Source organism: Oncorhynchus keta, chromosome 19, assembly GCF_023373465.1.
Source record: "Oncorhynchus keta strain PuntledgeMale-10-30-2019 chromosome 19, Oket_V2, whole genome shotgun sequence".
Classification (NCBI taxonomy): domain Eukaryota; kingdom Metazoa; phylum Chordata; class Actinopteri; order Salmoniformes; family Salmonidae; genus Oncorhynchus; species Oncorhynchus keta.
Genome location: NC_068439.1, coordinates 31036499 through 31064013, shown reverse-complemented (window position 1 = coordinate 31064013; position 27515 = coordinate 31036499). Strand labels below are relative to the sequence as shown.

General features: G+C 41.3%; 1 protein-coding gene across 2 annotated transcripts in view; it reads left to right on the top strand.

Moving 5' to 3' along the window:
* Positions 1-27515, top strand: part of LOC118397731 (KH domain-containing, RNA-binding, signal transduction-associated protein 3-like) — a 236990-nt gene that overhangs the window by 33458 nt on the left and 176017 nt on the right. The gene's annotated exons all lie outside the window — the stretch shown is intronic.

Sequence of the window (27515 nt, the reverse complement as noted above, 5' to 3'; positions counted from 1 at the left end):
ACCTCAGCCTGCCAGGCTGTTCAGTGCAAATGGTGACCTCAGCCTGCCAGGCTGTTCAGTGTAAATGGTGACCGCAGCCTGCCAGGCTGCTCAGTGTAAATAGTGGCCTCAGCCTGCCAGGCTATTCAGTGTAAATGGTGACCGCAGCCTGCCAGGCTATTCAGTGTAAATGGTGGCCTCAGCCTGCCAGGCTATTCAGTGTAAATGGTGACCTCAGCCTGCCAGGCTATTCAGTGTAAATGGTGACCTCAGCCTGCCAGGCTATTCAGTGTAAATGATGGCCTCAGTCTGCCAGGCTATTCAGTGTAAATGGTGACCTCAGCCTGCCAGGCTATTCAGTGTAAATGGTGGCCTCAGTCTGCCAGGCTATTCAGTGTAAATGGTGACCTCAGCCTGCCAGGCTATTCAGTGTAAATGGTGACCTCAGCCTGCCAGGCTATTCAGTGTAAATGATGGCCTCAGTCTGCCAGGCTATTCAGTGTAAAGGGTTACCTCAGTCTGCCAGGCTATTCAGTGTAAATGATGGCCTCAGTCTGCCAGGCTATTCAGTGTAAATGATGGCCTCAGTCTGCCAGGCTATTCAGTGTAAATGATGGCCTCAGTCTGCCAGGCTATTCAGTGTAAATGATGGCCTCAGTCTGCCAGGCTATTCAGTGTAAAGGGTTACCTCAGTCTGCCAGGCTATTCAGTGTAAATGATGGCCTCAGTCTGCCAGGCTATTCAGTGTAAAGGGTTACCTCAGTCTGCCAGGCTATTCAGTGTAAAGGGTTACCTCAGTCTGCCAGGCTATTCAGTGTAAATGATGGCCTCAGTCTGCCAGGCTATTCAGTGTAAATGATGGCCTCAGTCTGCCAGGCTATTCAGTGTAAATGATGGCCTCAGTCTGCCAGGCTATTCAGTGTAAATGGGGACAAGGCTGCCCTCTGCCTCTACTCTAGTTTCAGCCCAGCATGATAACCCAGGCAGCCACAAAGACATGTTATTTCCCCCCCGCTTTTTTTCTCTCTGATTCTCCTTGTTGATCTTGTCACCTGCCCAGTTCCCCCCGTAGTTCTACTTCTCTAAACCCCAGGTTCTCTCCCTCTGTCTCCCCTTTCATAAAGCCCAGGTTTGAAGTGCTTCCTGTGGATCCGGTAAGTGGTTGGCTCAGCAGCGCGGCGCGCCGGGTGACTCAGCGAGAGGAGAAATCAGCAGACTGACACTATCACTCCTCTCCTGCAGCACAGGGCTCAGAGCGAAGCTATGCACAGACAATCGATTTAATGACTGTGAATAGTACAGGCAGGGGGGTTGGGGGGTATACAGGACGGCTCTGTTCAGGTTTTCCTAACCTTGTTTTTAAAACCTGGTCAGCCTGTCTGCTGCTTGCGAGACGAGAGGCTGAGCCTGTAGAGAGTTTAGTAGTTCAGACAGGGGCTGTCTGGTCTCCTGCATACACACCTAGGAAAAAGCAGCGAGAGGCTGACCTGTAGGGCTTTAGTAGTTCAGACAGGGCTGTGCACAGACAACATAGCAGGGCCCAGTTTAAGTGACTGTGAATAAGGTGCCATTTCATACACACCTAGGGGGTTTAACAGGACTGTGGTATTACAGGTAAAGGTAAAGGACTGTGGTATTACAGGGTGGTAGACAAGGTAAAGGACTGTGGTATTACAGGGTGGTAGACAAGGTAAAGGACTGTGGTATTACAGGTAAAGGTAAAGGACTGTGGTATTACAGGTAAAGGTAAAGGACTGTGGTATTACAGGCTGGTAGACAAGGTAAAGGACTGTGGTATTACAGGGTGGTAGACAAGGTAAAGGACTGTGGTATTACAGGGTGGTAGACAAGGTAAAGGTCTGTGGTATTACAGGGCGGTAGACAAGGTAAAGGACTGTGGTATTACAGGTAAAGGTAAAGGACTGTGGTATTACAGGCTGGTAGACAAGGTAAAGGACTGTGGTATTACAGGGTGGTAGACAAGGTAAAGGTCTGTGGTATTACAGGTAAAGGACTGTGGTATTACAGTTTGGTAGACAAGGTTAAGGACTGTGGTATTCCAGGGTGGTAAACAAGATAAAGGACTGTGGTATTACAGGGTGGTAGACAAGGTAAAGGACTGTGGTATTACAGGTAAAGGTAAAGGTCTGTGGTATTACAGGGTGGTAGACAAGGTAAAGGACTGTGGTATTACAGGGTGGTAGACAAGGTAAAGGACTGTGGTATTACAGGGTGGTAGACAAGGTAAAGGTCTGTGGTATTACAGGTAAAGGTAAAGGACTGTGGTATTACAGGGCGGTAGACAAGGTAAAGAACTGTGTTATTACAGGTAAGGGTAAAGGACTGTGGTATTACAGGTAAAGGTAAAGGACTTTGGTATTACAGGGTGGTAAACAAGGTAAAGGACTGTGGTATTACAGGGCAGTAGACAAGGTAAAGGACTGTGGTATTACAGGGCGGTAGACAAGGTAATGGACTGTGGTATTACAGGTAAAGGTAAAGGACTGTGGTATTACAGGGTGGTAAACAAGGTAAAGGACTGTGGTATTACAGGGCGTTAGACAAGGTAAAGGACTGTGGTACTACAGGTAAAGGTAAAGGACTGCTGTATTACAGGGTGGTAAACAAGGTAAAGGACTGTGGTTTTACAGGGTGGTAGACAAGGTAAAGAACTGTGGTATTACAGGTAAAGGTAAAGGACTTTGGTATTACAGGTAAAGGTAAAGGACTGTGGTATTACAGGGTGGTAAACAAGGTAAAAGACTGTGGTATTACAGGGCGGTAGACAAGGTAAAGGACTGTGGTATTACAGGTAACAAGGTAAAGGACTGTGGTATTACAGGTAAAGGTAAAGGACTGTGGTATTACAGGGTGGTAAACAAGGTAAAAGACTGTGGTATTACAGGGCGGTAGACAAGGTAAAGGACTTATTACATGCTGGTAGACAAGGTAAAGGACTGTGGTATTACAGGTAAAGGTAAAGGACTGTGGTATTACATGCTGGTAGACAAGGTAAAGAACTGTGGTATTACAGGGTGGTAAACAAGGTAAAGGACTGTGGTATTACAGGGTGGTAAACAAGGTAAAGGACTGTGGTATTACAGGGCGGTAGACAAGGTAAAGTACTGTGGTATTACAGGGCGGTAGACAAGGTAAAGGACTGTGGTATTACAGGTAAAGGTAAAGGACTGTGGTATTACAGGGCGGTAGACAAGGTAAAGGACTGTGGTATTACAGGTAAAGGTAAAGGACTGTGGTATTACAGGTAAAGGTCAAGGACTGTGGTATTACAGGGCGGTAGACAAGGTAAAGGACTGTGGTATTACAGGTAAAGGTAAAGGACTGTGGTATTACAGGTAAAGGACTGTGGTATTACAGGGTGGTAAACAAGGTAAAGGACTGTGGTATTACAGGCTGGTAGACAAGGTAAAGATTTGTGGTATTACAGGGCATTTAGACGAGGAGGTTCACGGAGGACTTTATGGCTGAACGTGATAGCAGGGAATCAGCTTAATGCTGCTGTGCTAAAAGGTTAACTTAGTCTGGTGCCTTCATGCCTTCCGTCCATCCTATTTCACATGACTTTATTTACTGAGAGGAGTATACAGAATGCTTATCCTACTCTGTGACCTTTTAAAACTAAGGTGGTTGAAACGGCCAGTACCACAGAACTATACAGAACAAGTATGTTACCTCTATGGCTGGTACAGTCATCATCATAAGGGCGAAGTACTCCATTCATGAGTGGAACAGTTGTTGCACTGTGGCCTGAAGAGCAGTTCCTTTTCCCAGCTCTGTCTCAGACTGCCCACAAGGTCAGAACTTAAACGGCCTGGGCCTGTGTTCATAAAGCATCTCAGAGTAGGGGTGGTGATTAGGATCAGTTCAGCCATTTAAGATAACAATGAATATGATTTCATGGTCAGAGGGGACCTGATCATAGAGCAGCACTCTTAACCCTGAGATGCTTTATGAATAGGGGTTTTGACCTGGCCAACCACACAGTAGACCTGGACAACCACACAGTAGACCTGGACAACCACACAGTAGACCTGGACAACCACACAGTAGACCTGGACAACCACACAGTAGACTTGGACAACCACACAGTAGACCTGAACAACCACACAGTAGACTTGGACAACCACACAGTAGACCTGGACAACCACACAGTAGACCTGGACAACCACACAGTAGACCTGGACAACCACACAGTAGACCTGGACAACCACACAGTAGACCTGGACAACCACACAGTAGACTTGGACAACCACACAGTAGACTTGGACAACCACACAGTAGACCTGGACAACCACACAGTAGACCTGGACAACCACACAGTAGACCTGGACAACCACACAGTAGACCTGGACAACCACACAGTAGACCTGGACAACCACACAGTAGACTTGGACAACCACACAGTAGACCTGGACAACCACACAGTAGACCTGGACAACCACACAGTAGACCTGGACAACCACACAGTAGACCTGGACAACCACACAGTAGACCTGGACAACCACACAGTAGACCTGGACAACCACACAGTAGACCTGGACAACCACACAGTAGACCTGGACAACCACACAGTAGACCTGGACAACCACACAGTAGACCTGGACAACCACACAGTAGACCTGGACAAAGGTTGCGGAACTCTGTGGCTGGAGCTACTGAAGGCAATGACAGAGGAAATATGACAAAGGAAATATGTATATGAAAACAATACGGGCCTACTTCCCGGCAATTAATGTCGACTGAATCGATGTTGCTGCTGGATTACTGTTTTCCTGCATTATTTCTGGGCTTGGAGACAAGATTGGTATCGGTAGACAGGTTATCTTAGTGAAAATGATATCAGATTTGATTAGAAAAGATCTTTGAGAAGGATCCCTTCAAAATCCACTTCTGAACCTCTCAGATTAAGTGGCTCAGCTGCATGTTAGATACATTGCAATGGCGATCCAGAGGCTGAGACTTTGTTAGGAGGAGGGGATGGAGAGATTGAGGGATGAAAGGGAGGAGGGGTGGCAGTATCGGTTTACCCAGGAGAGAGCTACTGTAATCCATCAGCCTGGCTGCCCCTTTAGCACAGTCAGACCAGCTGCCTGACCACTCTGGTGTGAGCACCTTGAGCAATTCCCTTGCTGTATGTCTCACTCTGGTCTCTTTTCATCCCTCTCGCTCTCTCCCTTCGTTCCTATCGCTTGCTCTCTCTCCCTCTTTCTCTCCCTCTTTATCTCCCTCTCTCTTTTTTTCTCTTTGCATTTTCACATTTGCTGGGGTTACATTTTGAGAGCACTGAAGGATTCTCAATGTCTTGAAAAATAATTTATGATTTCAATTCTAGGACGCTCTGGTGTGAGCACCTTGAGCAATTCCCTTGCTGTATGTCTAGGACACTCTGGTGTGAGCACCTTGAGCAATTCCCTTGCTGTATGTCTAGGACACTCTGGTGTGAGCACCTTGAGCAATTCCCTTGCTGTATGTCTAGGACACTCTGGTGTGAGTACCTTGAACAATTCCCTTGCTGTATGTCTAGGACACTCTGGTGTGAGTACCTTGAGCAATTCCCTTGCTGTATGTCTAGGACACTCTGGTGTGAGCACCTTGAGCAATTCCCTTGCTGTATGTCTAGGACACTCTGGTGTGAGCACCTTGAGCAATTCCCTTGCTGTATGTCTAGGACACTCTGGTGTGAGTACCTTGAGCAATTCCCTTGCTGTATGTCTAGGACACTCTGGTGTGAGTACCTTGAACCTTTTCCTTGATATATTAGTTGTAGTTGCAGTTCACAGCCTATCATTATTTTTTCAAATTAACATTCATCTTCTGAGGGTATGCCAACATAACAATCATGACTGGTGTAAAAACTGTAAAGATCTTGTGTTTTGTAAACCAAACTGAAATGGAGCACTTGAAGCAGAGTGTGTATAGTCCATATAACAATAGAACTCAGAGATTTGGAGTCTGGCCAGAGTGGGTGAAAACACAATGAAATTTCACTTCCTTACCTTCTAAAATACAGTTAACCAAGACAAATATGATTCTTCATGTTCTGAATCGTTCAGTGGGATCTTTCTCTATCATATCATTAACATTATATAAAAAAGTCTGATTTCGTAATCTAATACATCCGATAATACGCATGGCGCCTCTTTCTCGGCAGTAACTTTTGAGGATTTTATGTGTTGTGGTGGTTGTTTGCAAAATACCCAGGAAAGCGAAGGTAACTGAACTAAATGACTATCGCCCCATAGCACTCACTTCTGTCATCATGAAGTGCTTTGAGAGGCTAGTTAATATGGATAATATCACTTCCACCTTATCCAACACCCTAGACCAAATTCAATTTGCATACAACCCCAATATATCCACGTATGATCAGGCCTGCCACTGTTGTGTCATCAGCAAACTTAATGATGGTTTTGGAGTCGTGTTTGGCCACGCAGTCGTGGGTGAACAGGAGTGGACAAAGTACACACCCCTGAGGGGCCCCAGTGTTAAGGATATGCATGGCAGACGTGTTGTTTCCTACTCTTACCATCTGGGGGCGGCCCGTCAGGAAGTCCAGGATCCAGTTGCAGAGGGAGGTGGTTAGTCCCAGAGTCCTTAGCTTAGTGATGAGCTTAGTGGGCACTATGGTGTTGAATGCTGAGCTCAGTCAATGAACAGCATTCTCACATAGGTGTTCCTTTTGTCCAGGTGAGAAAGGGCAGTGTGGAGTGTGATTGAGATTGTGTCATCTGTGGATCTGTTGGGGCGGTATGCGAATTGGAGTAGGCCTGGGGTATCCGGGAGGATACTATTGATGTGAGCCATGACCAGCCTTTCAAAGCAGTTCATGGCTACTGACGTGAGTGCCCCGGGGCAGTAATCATTTAGCCAGGTTACCTTCACTTCCTTGGGCACAGGGACTATGGTGGTCTGCTTGAAACATGTAGGTATTACAGACTCTGTCAGGGAGCGTTTGAAAATGTCAGTGAAGACACTTGGTAATCCGTCCTGGTAATCCGTCTGGCCCAGCGGCTTTGTGAATGTTGAACGGTTTTGTTCACATCAACAACCGAGAGCGTTATCACACAATCATCTAGAACAGCTGGTGCTCTCATGCATGCTTCAGTGTTGCTTGCCTCGAAGCAAGCATAAAAGGCAGGACATAAAAGGAAGCCAAGAAGATCATCAAGGATCTCAGCCATGGACTGTTCACCCTGCTATCATCCAGAAGGTGAGTTCAGTGCAGGTGCATCCAAGCAGGGACGAGAGACTGGAAAAACAGCTATCTCAAGGCCATTAGACTGTTAAATAGCCATCACTAGCCGGCCTCCACCCAGTACCCTGCCCTGAACTTAGTCACTGCCACTAGCTACCACCCGGTTATTGAACCCTGCACCTTAGAGGCTGTTGCCCCATGTACTGTACATAGACAGAGAACAATGGTCACTTTAATAATGGAATGCTGGTCCTGTTAATAATGGAAGACTGGTCACTTTAATAATGTTTACATACTGTTTTACCTATTTCATATGTATACAGTGCATTCAGAAGGTATTCAGACCTCTTCCCATTTTCCACATGTTGTTACATTCCAGCCGTATTCTGAAATTGATTAAATACATGTTTTCCCTCATCAATCTACACACAATAACTCATAATGACAACGAAAAAAGTTAAATAAAAAATACAAAAAGAAGATTTAAAAAGGTATTCAGACCCTTTGCTACGAGACTCGAAATCGAGCTCCGTTGCTTCCTGCTTTTATTGATCATCTTTGAGATGTTTATACAACTTGATTGGAGTCTACCACTGGTAAATTCAATTGATTGGACATAATTTGACAGAGCTTCAGAGTTCCTCTGTGCAGAAGGGAGAACCTTCCAGATGGACAACCATCTCTGCAGCATTCCACCAATCAGGCCTTTATTATAGACTGGTCAGACAGAAGCCACTCCTCAGTAAAAGAGACATGATAGCCGCTTTGAGTTTGCCAAAAGTCACTTAAAGGACTCAGACTATGAGAGAAAAAAATCTCTGGTCTGATGAAACAAAGATTGAACTCTTTGGCCTGAATGCCAAGCGTCACGTCTGGAGGAAACATGGCACCATCCCTACGGTGAAGCATGGTGGTGGCAGCATCATGCTGTGGGGAAGTTTTTTAGTGGCAGGGACTGGGAGACTGGAGGGAAAGATGAACGGATAAAAGTACAGTGAGATCATTGATGAAAACCTGCTCCAGAGCGCTCAGGACCTCAGACTGGGGTGAAGGTTCATCTTCCAACAGGATAATGACCCTAAGCACACAGCCAGGATAACACAGGAATGACTTCGGGACAAGTCTCTGAATGTCTTTGAGTGGCCCAGCCAGAGCCCGGACTTGAACCTGAATGAACATTTCTGGAGAGTCCTGAAAATAGCTGTGCAGCAATGCTCCCCATCCAACCTGACAGAGCTTGAGAAGATCTGCAGAGAAGAATGGAACAAACTCCCCAAATACAGGTGCGCCAAGCTTGTAGCATCATACCCAATAAGTCTCAAGGCTGTAATCACTGCCAAAGGTGCTTCAACAAAGTACTGAGTAAAGGATCTGAATACTTGTAATGTAAATGTGATATTTAAGTTTTTTATTTGTAATACATTTGCAAAACTGTCTAAAAAACGTTTTTTGCTTTGTCATTATGAGGTATTGTGTGTAGATTGATGAGGGGGGGACGATTGAATCAATTTTAGAATAAGGCTGTAACATAACAAAATGTGAAAAAGGTCAAAGGGTCTGAATACTTTCTGAATGCACTGTATATACTGCATATACCTGTATGTATATTTATACTCCACCAATATTGCTTGTTCTAGTAATTCTAAATTTCTTACTTACATTATTATACTTTTATATTTATATGTATGGTTGTGTGTTGTTAGATATTAGTGCAATGTTGGAGCTAGGAACACGTGCATTTTGCTACACCGGCAATAACATAGGCTAAATACTCGGTGTATGCGACCAATACAATTTGATTTGATTTGTGATTGTATCGTGTAATGAGGTCCATGGCAATTCCCAGCCCTATTATTTTACCCGTTGGTCAAGAAATGCGTTTTTGATTGGACACTCTATAATATAATATTTGAGGACCAAGAATCACCAAAATAAAAGCTAGACAGTCAATGAGAGTTGAAAAGAAAAAAATAAATAAATCTAGCATCATTGATTTTGTTATTATGTTTGAGCACAATAACACGGCATTAGCCATTGCGAAATGCATACAATTGCAGGAAATATGCTTTAAAACTACAACATTGTCTTTGAATTCTATGGCAGAATATGACCAATTGCAAGAAATGTGCTTTAAAACTGAAACATTTTCTCTCAGCCCCATGGCAAAATGTGTAGAATTGCAGGAAATTTGCTTTAAAGCTGCAAACATTTCTCAAAGTTCCATGAAGAAATAATTTCAATTGTAGGAAATTGTATTAAAAATGCAAACATTTCTTTACACCGCTAAAGTTGTCTCTAAAATTCAGCCGTGCTGCCATGCCCCCTGCTACACCTACCTACTAAGCCCTTTTTTAATCCTGAAATTAACCTGGGCCTGTATAAATAATTAACGGCCAGATTTGTATCATCCTGTAGTACAATAACAGAACAGATCCTTGTTTCCTGCCAACTGATGCTATCTCACTAATGTCCTGCTGCAGTAACACTCTACATGCTATGTGAGGGCTAAATATAGACCCCCTTGTCCAATCACCAGAAACACACCTCTGCTCCCATACCTGGAAGGTGCACAGTAAAGTAAAAGTAAAAGTTCGCTGTGCTTTCAGACCTGTTAGCCAGAGGGAAACCAGAGAGCCAGTGAATCAGGTTCCTGTCCGTTCAGCGATATCACTTTGCTGTAACTCTACACTCTGTCATGTGACATACTGAAGTGTTCTGCAATGAGGATCAAATCATATCCAAATATGTGTGCATGAAGGAGATTGAATACATTCAGGAGGTATAAATGCAAGAGGTTGCCTTTCTTGACATGTGCTGTATGTAATCGAAATTTGAGTCCCATGTTACAACAAAGTGCATGAATATCTTCGCTGTGGAAGCCTAAGGGTGTATAAAAACACAACGCCTACCAATACATCATTAACAGTCTTACCTTTGGTTAGACAATATACTCTATAATGCATGTATAATATGTTTTATCGTTATGAAGTTGGCTTTATTGTTTTTCCAGTAGCAGCGTCATTGTTAGGATGTAAACCTTTTTATAGGGGGACAGGATTCAGTGACAGCTAAACCAACCATGCTTGACAAGCTCACAAATAAAAAATATTTAAAAAAGCATATTGGCAAAGTTTTCCCATAGCTGTCATTGGTGTAGTGGAGGGTAATGGCCATCACGTAAAACATGCCATCCTTTCAACACAGAAAATATAGGGACAGTTACTTTATTCACCGCGAACTGTGATTAACGTTTACCTACCTTTTTCTTTACCACTACATCACTGATTGGGCTAATAGAGAAAGGATCCAACATGTAAGTGAACATAGATTAGAGTAACTGCGGTGGTCTGGCACTTGATCTTCATGCTGTTTCAGAGAAGGGTCAACTCTCCTCCTTGCAGAGGACACGGGAGATGAATCTCCTTGACAACTGAACTTATTATGAAGAAATATGAGGGCTGTGAAAAATGATCATGCCCCCTGTATTAATATTTGATCATTATGAAATCATTTTAATCTCCTTTTTTAATTAAACTTTTGACAGTCCCTTAATGGCGAATCAGTATAAGAAATCCATGTATTTTAGTAGCACATAACTAGTTAAATAGTTTATGTAAAGTAATTAAAGAATATAGCATATACATTACATATAAATCAAATGAAATGATTTATATTTTAAAACTAAGGAATCTTTTAGAACTATGTGAAAAAGAAACAAGCCATGAAAGAGAAATTGAGCAAATGTGTATATCTTCTTAACCGCACACCCCCGTACTCTTCATAGGAAAAGTTGTTACCAACCGTTTTTTAAAGCCCATGAAAAGCAGAGTACACATAAATAAATGATTACTGGTCTGCATTAATAAAGAACAGGGGCTGAGAGCGATATGCATATGCATAAGTTCTACTGTAAATGAATCATCTCTCTGCTACCCAGTCTTCCTCCAGTCTCCCTGGGGACTCAGAGACTGTCACAGGGCCAGGCTGAGATACAGCCCCCATGTCAGTGGTCTTCACAGTGGAAAATGTGAACAGTTTAAAACAAGTTTGTTGCTTTAAACTTGCTTCTGCACATCCTTCCATGGGGCAGAGAGAAGATTTAGATTTTTTAAAAACAATTTCATGCTATTCTACTCATTTTCACATGGGGTGGAGAGGAAAATTAGCTGTTTAACAGGAAAGGTTGTGCAATTCTACACAATTTGCCATAAATTGCAGAAAAATATTAACCATTTTTAACATGATATCTGAGTGAGACTGACTTAGAAAATTAATGGCGCTGTCACGATCGTCGTATGGAGGAGACCAAAGCGCAGCGTGGTGTGAATGCATCTTTTTAATGAAGACGGAAAAACACTTAAACAAACTATACAAAATAACAAAACGAACGTGACTGCTAATGAACACTGTGCTAACATGCAACATAACAACGACAATAACCCATGAAATACCCAAAGAAGATGGCTGCCTAAATATGGTTCCCAATCAGAGACAACGATTAAACACCTGCCTCTAATTGAGAACCAATCTAGGCAACCATAGACATATATAAACACCTAGATGATAAACAACCCCATAAACCTACAAAACCCCTAGACAGGGTAGCCTAGTGGTTAGAGTGTTGGACCGAAAGGATGCAAGTTCAAATCCCCGAGCTGACAAGGTACAAATCTGTCGTTCTGCCCCTGAACAGGCAGTTAACCCACTGTTCCTAGGCCGTCATTGAAAATAAGAATTTGTTCTTAACTGACTTGCCTAGTTAAATAAAGGTAAAAAAAATAAATAAAAAAAACAGTACAAAAACACATGCATCACCCATGTCACACCCTGACCTAATCAAAACAATAAAGAAAACAAAGAATACTCAGGTCAGTGAGTGACAGTACCCCCCCCCACAAAGGTGCGGACTCCGGCCGCAAAACCTAATCTAAAGGGGAGGATCCGGGTGGGCCTTTATCACGGCGGCGGTTCGGGTGCAGGATGTGGACCCCGCTCTACCTCAGTCTTGGCCCACTTAGGTGACGCCTCTGGAACGGGGACCCTCGCAGCGGACCCCGGACTGAAGATCATAGTAGAGGGTGTCACTGGACTGAGGAGCGGCCCTGGCAGCTCCCGACAGGAGGGAGAATCCAGTATCGCCGGCGTGACAGGCAGCTCCTGGTTGGCTGACTGCTCTGGCGGCTCCTGGCTGGCTGACGGCTCTGGCGGCTCCTGGCTGGCTGACGGCTCTGGCGGCTCCTGGATGGCTGACGGCTCTGGCGGCTCCTGGCCGGCTGACGACTCTGGCGGCCCTCACGGGAGGGAGACTCTGGCGGCTCTCACAGGAGGGAGACTCTGGCGGCTCAGGATGGGAGGGAGACTCTGGCGGCTCAGGACGGGAGGGAGACTCTGGCGGCTCAGGACGGGAGGGAGACTCTGGCGGCTCAGGACGGGAGGGAAGACTCTGGCGGCTCAGGACGGGAGGGAAGACTCTGGCGGCTCAGGACTGGAGGGAAGACTCTGACGGATCCGGACTAGAGGGAAGACTCTGGATCCGGACTGTGACCCGTCATGGTAGACTCTGGAATGCGACCCGTCGTGGTAGGTTCTGTTCTGCGACCCGTCGTAGGAGGTTCCGGTCTGCGACACGTCGTAGGAGGTTCCGGTCTGCGGCCTGTCGTAGGAGGTTCTAGTCTGCGGCCCGTCGTAGGAGGTTCCGGACTGCGGCCCGTCGTAGGAGGTTCTGGTCTGCTGCCCGTCGTAGGAGGTTCCGGTCTGCGGCCCGTCGTAAGAGGTTCCGGTCTGCTGCCCGTCGTAGGAGGTTCCGGTCTGCGGCCCGTCGTAGGAGGTTCCGGTCTGCTGCCCGTCGTAGGAGGTTCCGGTCTGCGGCCCGTCGTAAGAGGTTCCGGTCTGCTGCCCGTCGTAGGAGGTTCCGGTCTGCGGCCCGTTGTAGGAGGTTCCGGTCTGCGGCCCGTCGTAGGAGGTTCCGGTCTGCTGCCCGTCGTAGGAGGTTCCTGTCTACGGCCCGTCGTAGGAGGTTCCGGTCTGCGGCCCGTCGTAGGAGGTTCCGGTCTGTGGACCGTTTGCGGACACTCTGGACTGGCGAGGCGCACTGTAGGCCTGGTGCGTGGTGCCGGCATTGGTGGTACTGGGCCGAGGACACGCACCTCAGGGCGAGTGCGGGGAGGAGGAACAGGGAGTACTGGACCCTGGAGGCGCACTGGTGGCCTGGTGCGTGGTGCCGGCACTGGTGGTACCGGGCTGGAGACACGCACCTCAGGGCGAGTGCGGGGAGAAGGAACAGGGCGTACAGGGCTCTGGAGACGCACAGGAAGCCTGGTGCGTGGTGTTGGCACTGGTGGTACTGGGCTGGGGACACGCACCTCAGGGCGAGTGTGGGGAGCAGGCACAGGACGTACTGGGCTGTGGAGGCATACTGGAGGTCTGGAGTGTAAAGCTGACACAACCCGTCCTGGCTGGATGCTCATTCTAGCCCGGCCAATGCGAGGAGCTGGAGTATAGCGCACCGGGCTAGAAATGCTCACGGGAGACACTGTGCGCATCTCTGCATAACACGGTGCCTGACCAATTACACGCTCACGGTAAGCACGAGGAGTTGGCTCAGGTCTTCTAGCCAATCTCCTCGTGTGCACCCTCCCCCCCAAAAAAAATATTTGGGCTGCCTCTCGGGCTTCCGTGCTAGCCGTGTACCCTTATATCTTCGCCGTTCCTCCATTCTCCTGTATCCCTCCTCGCACTGTTCCAAAGAATCCTGTGCAGGCTCTAGCACTCTCCCTGGATCGATCGACCAACTCTAAATCTCCTCCCAAGTTGTTACCCATTCGTCCTTCTCCCGGGTCCATTTCTCAATTAAGCGCGGCGTGGTGTGAATGCATCTTTTTAACGAAGACGGAAAAACACTTAAACAAACTATACAAAATAACAAAACGAACGTGACTGCTAATGAACACTGTGCTAACATGCAACATAACATAGACAATAACACATGAAATACCCAAAGAAGATGGCTGCCTAAATATGGTTCCCAATCAGAGACAACGATAAACACCTGCCTCTAATTGAGAACCAATCTAGGCAACCATAGACATATATATATATATACCTATACATATATAAACACCTAGATGATAAACAACCCCATAAACCTACAAAACTCCTAAACAGTTCAAAAACACATACATCACCCATGTCACACCCTGACCTAACCAAAGCAATAAAGAAAACAAAGAATACGTGACAGGTGCCCTCCACCAGTAATTCGAACATGATAACAAGTTTAGATAGCTGACTGCTAAACTAACTTAGCAATTCATTTTTTTGCTGACATGAGCTAATTGACTGACTATCAATATCTGACATACAGTTCCTTCAGAAAATATTCACACAACTTGATTTTTCTGTGTCACAACCTGAATTTAAAATGGATTCAATTGAGATTTTGTGTCCCTGGCCTACACACAATACCCCATAATGTCAAAGTGGAATTATGTTTTTTACAAAAGTTTACAAATGAATTCAAATAAAAGCCGAACTGTTGTGAGTCAATAAATATTCAACCCCTATGTTATGGGAAGCCTAAATAAGTTCAGGAGTAAAAAATATGCTTAACAAGTCACATAATAAGTTACATGGACTCACTCTGTGTGCAATAATAGTGTTTAACATGATTTTTGAATGACTACCTCATCTCTGTACCCCACACATGCAATTATCTGTAAGGTAAGATGCAACCACAATGACTGGGAAGATTTTGCAATGCCTTGTAAAGAAGGGCACCTATTGGTAGATGGGTAAAAAAATATATATATATATATATTGTTTTGATCATGGTGAAGTTATTAATTAAAATTGGTACTTTTTACCCCTTTGTCGTGATATCGTTGGTAGTTACTGTCTTGTCCCATCACTGCAACTCCCGTACGGACTCGGGAGAGAGCCATGCATCCTCCAAAACACGACCCTGCCAAGCCGCACTGTTTCTTGACACACTGCTCGCTTAACCAATGTGCGACTGGGTTACCTTCCAGCTGGCGACCAAACACTGTCCAGCTGGTGACCAAGGTCAGCTTACAGGCGCCCGGCCCTCCACAAGGAGTTGCTAGATGGGACAAGGAAATCCCGTAAAGCCAAACCCTCCTCTAACCCAGACGATGCTGGGCGAAAACAGGTATAAAAAACACATTTACATAAGTATTTCTTCTTTTAATTGGACATGATTTGGAAAGGCACACACCTGTCTATATAAGGTCCCACAGTTGACTTTGCATGTCATTGCAAAATCCAAACCATGAGGTCAAAGGAATTGTCCGTAGAGCTCCGAGACAGGCTTGTGTGGAGGCATGGTCTGGGGAAGGGTACAAAAAAATGTCTGCATAATTGAAGGTCCATAAGAAAAAATATAAATATATATATATATATACTGTATATATATATATATATATGTATTTTTTTAACCTGGAAATTGTGCCCAGGGTCTTCATAAGGGCTGTCAGTTGCCCATCCCTGCCCTAATTATAATTGATTTATTTTTTACAACCAAATCTAAATTTTTATGTATATGGTATGTTGTATGATTTCACATTTTTGAGAAACTTACCGCTGATAGTAAATCACTTCCTCACCATCGTTGTGTTGTATGGGGGCCCCGAAAAAACACATCCATAAACACCTCCAAGAACACCCAAAAACGTCCTTTTAGAAATGGCGAAGCTCTCAGTACAGTGATGCAGATCTTTAGATGTTGTACACTTGAAACTGTGTCATTCCGAACTTACTCCGCAACGTTATATACCATTTTGTTACTACTTGAGCGAATACATCTCTGTCAATTTCACAGGTAACTGACAAAATAAAGGAAACACTTGAGTAAATGGGTGATACAATGTATATTGAAAGCAAGGGATGCTTCCACACAGAAAGCTCCAGACACTTGTAGAATGTATGCCAAGGTGCATTGAAGCTGTTCCGGTGGCTCGTTGGTGTTTCTTTTATTTTGACAGTTACCTGTAGCGGCAGGTTACACGGAGAGTGGAACAGCTCGAGTTGCTCAAAATGGAATATAACAATTTCATGTGTACAACATCCAAACAACATCTAAACAATGTGTACAACATCTGCATCACTGTACTGAGAGCTCTGCCATTAAATGACATACTTGGGTGTTTGGAACCTTTGTTCATGTTTTTCAGGCTCCCATACTACACAATGAGGAAGTGATTTGCTGTTTGGAGTAAGTTTCTTAAAAACATGTGAAATCACAAAAAAGGTGGCTGGACCCTTCTATAACATGCAGTTAACATCAAATGTAGAGATTTAATTGTAAAAATAACTTCACCTTTAAGATGAATTTGAAACATAGCTGTTCTTAGATAAAAAGCTTAGTACACCTGTGATCCTTAACACAAGGGTTCCTTTACAGTTTGTCAAGGCAGGTTTTCCTGCTATTTTCCTGCCCAGCAGAGACTTGTAAGGTCCCTCACAAAATGACAAAACTCAAAATTTGGTCTATTAAAATTATGGTCTATTACCTATTTTGTATATTCTCAGGACTAAGACAGGAGTTATTCTATTCCCCAAGGTAGAAGCCTAGGCTTCTTCCCAAACAGCACCCTATTCCTTATATAGTGCACTACTTTTTGACCCATGGGCCTGGTCAAAAGAAGTGCACCATGCAGGGAATAGGGTGCCATTTGGGACGTGAACGTGGAATCCTTTTAGCACTCTGGCTTCATCTCAGAATATCTGACCTGGTGGTTAATCAAGACATTTCCTTTTAGCTCTTATGTCTTGTTCTGTGTCTCAGCGTAGTGTACATGCTAGCAACCCTGTTCCCTTATGGCTTCAGATGGAGGTTCTTCTTCTCTCTGCTTGAGCAAGTATCTTCCGACGTTATTGAGGTAAATAAAACCTTAAAATTAACTAAGGTAATGACTAATAGGATATTACTAGTTATGGGGATTATTTGGTGAATGTTTATGAATTCTAATTAACGTTTTCCATTTAAGAACAGCCCATCCATCCACTATAATTCTGCTTCCGTTAACATGGAATGCTAATGATGAGTCTGAGCATGTTGTAGTGATGTTGTCTTCATGGTAGAGGCTGATAGCCATGAGGTGATTTTATATTGAACTCTAAGGCAGGAGTCACTGGGCAATGTAATGATTTACTATGACAGCGAGGTTTACATCTTTATGCATAATCAGAATAACAAACATGCAATATTTTGCAGAATTTTGATATTGTTCTGTACACACACACACACACACACACACACACACACACACACACACACACACACACACACACACACACACACACACACACACACACACACACACACACACACACACACACACACACACACACACACACACACACACACACACACACACACACACACACGATACAATATCTAGCCTACGCATTCACCATAGTTGCTGGGAAAATGCTGGGAAGAACAGTGTGAAAAGAAAATATCCGACCCAGAACAGTCCAGTTCGGGCCGGTTTCATGATATTGTGACAATAGTCGAAGGCTGGACCATAATACGATGTAGAATCACTGTGATACATGGTGTAGACCACAGCAGGCTAGAATCGGCCACCGTGTTCTCAATGGATTTACACCTGGATTATATTCTGATCCCACATACAGAGCTGTCAAATAATCTGTTACCACGGTAATAAAACAACAAAGTCCATATTAGTAGATTTGACTTGGCATGTCATCCCACTACCCCCCTGCCCCCATGCCATTGATACCAAACACAGACTCTATCTCTCAGCATAAATGAGTGGAGCATCATCTACAAGAGAACATCAAGGGGTTTCATTTCAATTAGGATATTGATTTATTATGTTCTGGGGTTGTTTGATGCTTAGTGTCATGAAGAGGCACTCTGTCTGTAATCCAATAGATTCAGCAGCTCAGGAGGCGCTAAATACAGGATAACCCGAAGACCGTGGCCTTCCAAGGACATGACATGCATTGTTGAGTTTCATTCTATTAGAAGTGATTAATTATTTATCAATGTCAGGGAAAATACTTCATAGTATACAGAATCAATATAGTATGCCATCATTTCGGAATTTCCCATGAAAGCTCATACATATTTTTTGTACAACAAAGAAGTGACATTTTAAAAGGCTCTTCGACTGATGTCCTTTTGGTGGTGGACCATTCTTGACACACACGGGAAACAGTTGAACGTAAAAAAAAAACAGCAGCGCTGCAGTTCTTGACACAAACCAATGCTCCTGGCACTTACTAGCATACACCGTTCAAAGACACTTAAATATTTTGTTTTACCCATTTACCCTCTGAATGGCACACACACAATCTGTGTCGCAGTTGTCTCACGGCTTCAAAATCCTTCTTTAATTTGTCTCCTCCACTTCATCTACACTGATTGAAGTGGATTTAACAAGTGAAATCAATAAGGGATCATAGGTTTCACCTGGATTCATCTGGTCAGTCTATCTCATGGGGAAAGAGCAGGTGTTCCTAATGTTTTGTATACTAGGTGTATATCCATTGATTCTTGAAAACGATCATGTATTAAAATGCCTCAGATGATTTGTTCAACTGTCTGGCTCTAAATCCTGGATTTCCTCTTTAAAAGCACTTCCACGCTTCGCAGCAGTATCTCCCTTGTAGCCTCAGCCTCGTCTGCAGTTCTAATTGACACCAGATGAGTAATTGAAATGAAAAAGGAAGGCTCTCAGGTGGTTATGAGTTATGATGATTCAGTGCATTTTGATCATGTAACCTGAGCTGAATTCCAGATAATGACCACTATTAAGCCAAGTCACAGTTCCTTCTCCTCTTTTCACGTTCCCCCGCTTTTCAGAGCCTAATGATGGTTTGATGGGAAGCTTCATTAGGCTAAGAGACGTTGAACCGATAAACATCAGCTCATGCTAATTATATATTAAGAGTTCAAGTAGTGTTGCTGTGCTGTTCCTTTTAGAAAGCACTCTCAGAGAAAGGCTTATTATGCCAAGTAGGCGTGCTGTTGGACCTGTGAATTATAGTTGGAAAAAAAGACACACACAGACGGTACAGTATAATACTGATGTTGGTACAGTACAATACAGAGGTTGATACAGTATAATACAGAGGTTGGTACAGTACAATACAGAGGTTGGTACAGTATAATACAGAAGTTGATACAGTATAATACAGAGGTTGATACAGTATAATACAGATGTTGGTACAGTATAATACAGAGGTTGGTACAGTATAATACAGATGTTGATACAGTATAATACAGATGTTGATACAGTACAATACAGAGGTTGGTACAGTATAATACAGATGTTGATACAGTATAATACAGATGTTGATACAGTACAATACAGAGGTTGGTACAGTATAATACAGATGTTGATACAGTATAATACAGATGTTGATACAGTATAATACAGATGTTGATACAGTACAATACAGAGGTTGGTACAGTATAATACAGATGTTGATACAGTATAATACAGATGTTGATACAGTACAATACAGAGGTTGGTACAGTATAATACAGATGTTGGTACAGTACAATACAGAGGTTGATACAGTATAATACAGAGGTTGGTACAGTACAATACAGAGGTTGGTACAGTATAATACAGAAGTTGATACAGTACAATACAGAGGTTGGTACAGTATAATACAGATGTTGGTACAGTACAATACAGAGGTTGATACAGTATAATACTGATGTTGGTACAGTACAATACAGAGGTTGATACAGTATAATACAGAGGTTGGTACAGTACAATACAGAGGTTGGTACAGTATAATACAGAAGTTGATACAGTATAATACAGAGGTTGATACAGTATAATACAGATGTTGGTACAGTATAATACAGAGGTTGGTACAGTATAATACAGATGTTGATACAGTATAATACAGATGTTGATACAGTACAATACAGAGGTTGGTACAGTATAATACAGATGTTGATACAGTATAATACAGATGTTGATACAGTACAATACAGAGGTTGGTACAGTATAATACAGAAGTTGATACAGTATAATACAGAGGTTGATACAGTACAATACAGATGTTGGTAATATACAATACAGAGGTTGGTACAGTACAATACAGAGGTTGGTACAGTATAATACAGATGTTGATACAGTATAATACAGAGGTTGGTACAGTATAATACAGATGTTGATACAGTATAATACAGAGGTTGGTACAGTATAATACAGATGTTGGTACAGTATAATACAGAGGTTGGTACAGTACAATACAGAGGTTGGTACAGTACAATACAGAGGTTGGTACAGTATAATACAGATGTTGATACAGTATAATACAGATGTTGATACAGTATAATACAGAGGTGTGTACAGTATAATACAGATGTTGATACAGTATAAAACAGAGGTTGGTACAGTATAATACAGATGTTGGTACAGTATAATACAGAGGTTGGTACAGTACAATACAGATGTTGATACAGTATAATACAGAGGTTGGTACAGTATAATACAGATGTTGATACAGTATAATACAGATGTTGATACAGTATAATACAGAGGTGTGTACAGTATAATACAGATGTTGATACAGTATAAAACAGAGGTTGGTACAGTATAATACAGATGTTGATACAGTACAATACAGAGGTTGGTACAGTATAATACTGATGTTGGTACAGTACAATACAGAGGTTGATACAGTATAATACAGAGGTTGATACAGTATAATACAGAGGTTGGTACAGTATAATACAGATGTTGGTACAGTACAATACAGAGGTTGGTACAGTATAATACAGATGTTGGTACAGTATAATACAGAGGTTGATACAGTATAATACAGAGGTTGGTACAGTATAATACAGAGGTTGGTACAGTACAATACAGAGGTTGGTACAGTATAATACAGAAGTTGATACAGTATAATACAGAGGTTGATACAGTATAATACAGATGTTGGTACAGTATAATACAGAGGTTGGTACAGTATAATACAGAGGTTGGTACAGTACAATACAGAGGTTGGTACAGTATAATACAGAAGTTGATACAGTACAATACAGATGTTGGTACAATACAATACAGAGGTTGGTACAGTACAATACAGAGGTTGGTACAGTATAATACAGATGTTGATACAGTATAATACAGAGGTTGGTACAGTATAATACAGATGTTGATACAGTATAATACAGATGTTGGTACAGTATAATACAGAGGTTGGTACAGTATAATACAGAGGTTGGTACAGTACAATACAGAGGTTGGTACAGTATAATACAGAAGTTGATACAGTACAATACAGATGTTGGTACAATACAATACAGAGGTTGGTACAGTATACAGAGGTTGGTACAGTACAATACAGAGGTTGGTACAGTACAATACAGAGGTTGGTACAGTATAATACAGATGTTGGTACAGTATAATACAGAGGTTGGTACAGTACAATACAGAGTTGGTACAGTACAATACAGAGGTTGGTACAGTATAATACAGATGTTGATACAGTATAATACAGATGTTGATACAGTATAATACAGAGGTACAGTATAATACAGATGTTGATACAGTATATAACAGAGGTTGGTACAGTATAATACAGATGTTGGTACAGTATAATACAGAGGTTGGTACAGTATAATACAGAGGTTGATACAGTATAATACAGAGGAGGATTGGTACAGTATAATACAGATGTTGGTACAGTACAATACAGAGGTTGATACAGTATAATACAGATGTTGGTACAGTATAATACAGAGGTTGATACAGTATAATACAGAGGTTGGTACAGTATAATACAGAGGTTGGTACAGTACAATACAGAGGTTGGTACAGTATAATACAGAAGTTGATACAGTATAATACAGAGGTTGATACAGTATAATACAGATGTTGGTACAGTATAATACAGAGGTTGGTACAGTATAATACAGAGGTTGGTACAGTACAATACAGAGGTTGGTACAGTATAATACAGAAGTTGATACAGTACAATACAGATGTTGGTACAATACAATACAGAGGTTGGTACAGTACAATACAGAGGTTGGTACAGTATAATACAGATGTTGATACAGTATAATACAGAGGTTGGTACAGTATAATACAGATGTTGATACAGTATAATACAGAGGTTGGTACAGTATAATACAGATGTTGGTACAGTATAATACAGAGGTTGGTACAGTACAATACAGAGGTTGGTACAGTACAATACAGAGGTTGGTACAGTATAATACAGATGTTGATACAGTATAATACAGATGTTGATACAGTATAATACAGAGGTGTGTACAGTATAATACAGATGTTGATACAGTATAAAACAGAGGTTGGTACAGTATAATACAGATGTTGATACAGTACAATACAGAGGTTGGTACAGTACAATACAGATGTTGATACAGTACAATACAGATGTTGATACAGTATAATACAGAGGTTGGTACAGTATAATACAGATGTTGGTACAGTACAATACAGAGGTTGGTACAGTATAATACAGAAGTTGATACAGTATAATACAGAGGTTGATACAGTATAATACAGATGTTGGTACAGTATAATACAGAGGTTGGTACAGTATAATACAGAGGTTGGTACAGTACAATACAGAGGTTGGTACAGTATAATACAGAAGTTGATACAATATAATACAGAGGTTGATACAGTACAATACAGATGTTGGTACAATACAATACAGAGGTTGGTACAGTACAATACAGAGGTTGGTACAGTATAATACAGATGTTGATACAGTATAATACAGAGGTTGGTACAGTATAATACAGATGTTGATACAGTATAATACAGAGGTTGGTACAGTATAATACAGATGTTGGTACAGTATAATACAGAGGTTGGTACAGTACAATACAGAGGTTGGTACAGTACAATACAGAGGTTGGTACAGTATAATACAGATGTTGATACAGTATAATACAGATGTTGATACAGTATAATACAGATGTTGGTACAGTACAATACAGAGGTTGATACAGTATAATACAGATGTTGGTACAGTATAATACAGAGGTTGATACAGTATAATACAGAGGTTGGTACAGTATAATACAGAGGTTGGTACAGTACAATACAGAGGTTGGTACAGTATAATACAGAAGTTGATACAGTATAATACAGAGGTTGATACAGTATAATACAGATGTTGGTACAGTATAATACAGAGGTTGGTACAGTATAATACAGAGGTTGGTACAGTACAATACAGAGGTTGGTACAGTATAATACAGAAGTTGATACAGTACAATACAGATGTTGGTACAATACAATACAGAGGTTGGTACAGTACAATACAGAGTTGGTACAGTATAATACAGATGTTGATACAGTATAATACAGAGGTTGGTACAGTATAATACAGATGTTGATACAGTATAATACAGAGGTTGGTACAGTATAATACAGATGTTGGTACAGTATAATACAGAGGTTGGTACAGTACAATACAGAGGTTGGTACAGTACAATACAGAGGTTTGTACAGTATAATACAGATGTTGATACAGTATAATACAGATGTTGATACAGTATGATACAGAGGTGTGTACAGTATAATACAGATGTTGATACAGTATAAAACAGAGGTTGGTACAGTATAATACAGATGTTGATACAGTACAATACAGAGGTTGGTACAGTACAATACAGATTTTGATACAGTACAATACAGATGTTGATACAGTATAATACAGAGGTTGGTACAGTATAATACAGATGTTGGTACAGTACAATACAGAGGTTGGTACAGTATAATACAGAAGTTGATACAGTATAATACAGAGGTTGATACAGTATAATACAGATGTTGGTACAGTATAATACAGAGGTTGGTACAGTATAATACTGATGTTGGTACAGTACAATACAGAGGTTGATACAGTATAATACAGAGGTTGATACAGTATAATACAGAGGTTGGTACAGTATAATACAGATGTTGGTACAATACAATACAGAGGTTGATACAGTATAATACAGAGGTTGGTACAGTATAATACAGATGTTGATACAGTATAATACAGAGGTTGGTACAGTATAATACAGATGTTGATACAGTATAATACAGAGGTTGGTACAGTATAATACAGATGTTGGTACAGTATAATACAGAGGTTGGTACAGTACAATACAGAGGTTGGTACAGTACAATACAGAGGTTGGTACAGTATAATACAGATGTTGATACAGTATAATACAGGTATAATACAGATGTTGATACAGTATAAAACAGAGGTTGGTACAGTATAATACAGATGTTGATACAGTACAATACAGAGGTTGGTACAGTACAATACAGATGTTGATACAGTACAATACAGATGTTGATACAGTATAATACAGAGGTTGGTACAGTATAATACAGATGTTGGTACAGTATAATACAGAGGTTGGTACAGTACAATACAGAGGTTGGTACAGTGCAATACAGAGGTTGGTACAGTATAATACAGATGTTGATACAGTATAATACAGATGTTGATACAGTATAATACAGAGGTTGGTACAGTATAATACAGATGTTGATACAGTACAATACAGAGGTTGGTACAGTACAATACAGATGTTGATACAGTACAATACAGATGTTGATACAGTATAATACAGAGGTTGGTACAGTATACAACAGATGTTGGTACAGTATAATACACAGGTTGGTACAGTATAATACAGAGGTTGGTACAGTACAATACAGAGGTTGGTACAATACAATACAGATGTTGAGACAGTACAATACAGAGGTTGGTAAAGGACAATACAGATGTTGATACAGTACAATACAGATGTTGATACAGTACAATACAGAGGTTGGTACAGTACAATACAGACGTTGATACAGTACAATACAGAGGTTGGTACAGTATAATACAGAGGTTGGTACAGTACAATACAGAGGTTGGTACAGTATAATACAGAGGTTGATACAGTATAATACAGAGGTTGATACAGTATAATACAGAGGTTGGTACAGTATAATACAGAGGTTGGTACAGTACAATACAGAGGTTGGTACAGTACAATACAGAGGTTGGTACAGTATAATACAGATGTTGATACAGTATAATACAGAGGTTGGTACAGTATAATACAGATGTTGATACAGTACAATACAGATGTTGATACAGTACAATACAGAGGTTGGTAAAATACAATACAGATGTTGATACAGTACAATACAGAGGTTGGTACAGTACAATACAGATGTTGATACAGTATAATACAGATGTTGGAACAGTATAATACACAGGTTGGTACAGTATAATACAGAGGTTGGTACAGTACAATACAGAGGTTGGTACAATACAATACAGATGTTGAGACAGTACAATACAGAGGTTGATACAGTATAATACAGATGTTGATACAGTATAATACAGAGGTTGGTACAGTATAATACAGATGTTGGTACAGTATAATACAGAGGTTGGTACAGTACAATACAGAGGTTGGTACAGTATAATACAGATGTTGGTACAGTATAATACAGATGTTGATACAGTATAATACAGAGGTGTGTACAGTATTATACAGATGTTGATACAGTATAAAACAGAGGTTGGTACAGTATAATACAGATGTTGATACAGTACAATACAGATGTTGATACAGTATAATACAGAGGTTGGTACAGTACAATACAGAGGTTGGTACAATTCAATACAGATGTTGAGACAGTACAATGCAGATACAGTATAATACAGATGTTGATACAGTATAATACAGAGGTTGGTATACAGTATAATACAGATGTTGATACAGTATAATACAGATGTTGTACAGTACAATACAGATGTTGATACAGTATACATACAGATAATACAGAGGTTGGTACAGTATAATAACAGATGTTGGTACAGTATAATACAGAGTTGGTACAGTATAATACAGATGTTGGTACAGAGGTTGGTACAATACAATACAGATGTTGAGACAGTACAATACAGAGGTTACAGATGTAAAGGACAATACAGATGTTGATACAGTACAATACAGAGGTTGGTACAGTACAATACAGATGTTGATACAGTACAATGCAGAGGATGGTACAGTACAATACATATGTTGATACAGTACAATACAGAGGTTGGTACAGTATAATACATATGTTGATACAGTACAATACAGAGGTTGGTACAGTACAATACAGATGTTGATACAGTACAATACAGAGGTTGGTACAGTATAATACATATGTTGATACAGTACAATACAGAGGTTGGTACAGTACAATACAGAGGTTGGTACAGTATAATACAGAGGTTGGTACAGTATAATACAGAGGTTGGTACAGTACAATACAGAGGTTGGTACAGTATAATACAGAAGTTGATACAGTATAATACAGAGGTTGATACAGTATAATACAGAGGTTGGTACAGTATAATACAGAGGTTGGTACAGTACAATACAGAGGTTGGTACAGTACAATACAGATGTTGATACAGTATAATACAGAGGTGTGTACAGTATAATACAGATGTTGATACAGTACAATGCAGAGGTTGGTACAGTATAATATAGACGTTGGTACAGTATAATACAGAGGTTGGTACAGTACAATACATATGTTGATACAGTACAATACAGAGGTTGGTACAGTATAATACATATGTTGATACAGTACAATGCAGAGGTTGGTACAGTATAATACAGAGGTTGGTACAGTATAATACAGAGGTTGGTACAGTATAATACAGAGGTTGGTACAGTACAATACAGATGTTGATACAGTACAATACAGAGGTTGGTACAGTATAATACATATGTTGATACAGTACAATACAGAGGTTGGTACAGTACAATACAGAGGTTGGTACAGTATAATACAGAGGTTGGTACAGTACAATACAGAGGTTGGTACAGTATAATACAGAAGTTGATACAGTATAATACAGAGGTTGATACAGTATAATACAGAGGTTGGTACAGTATAATACAGAGGTTGGTACAGTACAATACAGAGGTTGGTACAGTACAATACAGAGGTTGGTACAGTATAATACAGATGTTGATACAGTATAATACAGAGGTTGGTACAGTATAATACAGATGTTGATACAGTATAATACAGATGTTGATACAGTATAATACAGAGGTTGGTACAGTACAATACAGATGTTGATACAGTACAATACAGATGTTGATACAGTATAATAAAGAGGTTGGTACAGTATACAACAGATGTTGGTACAGTACAATAAAGAGGTTGGTACAATATAATACAGATGTTGATACAGTTTAATACAGATGTTGATACAGTACAATACAGATGTTGATACAGTATAATACAGATGTTGATAC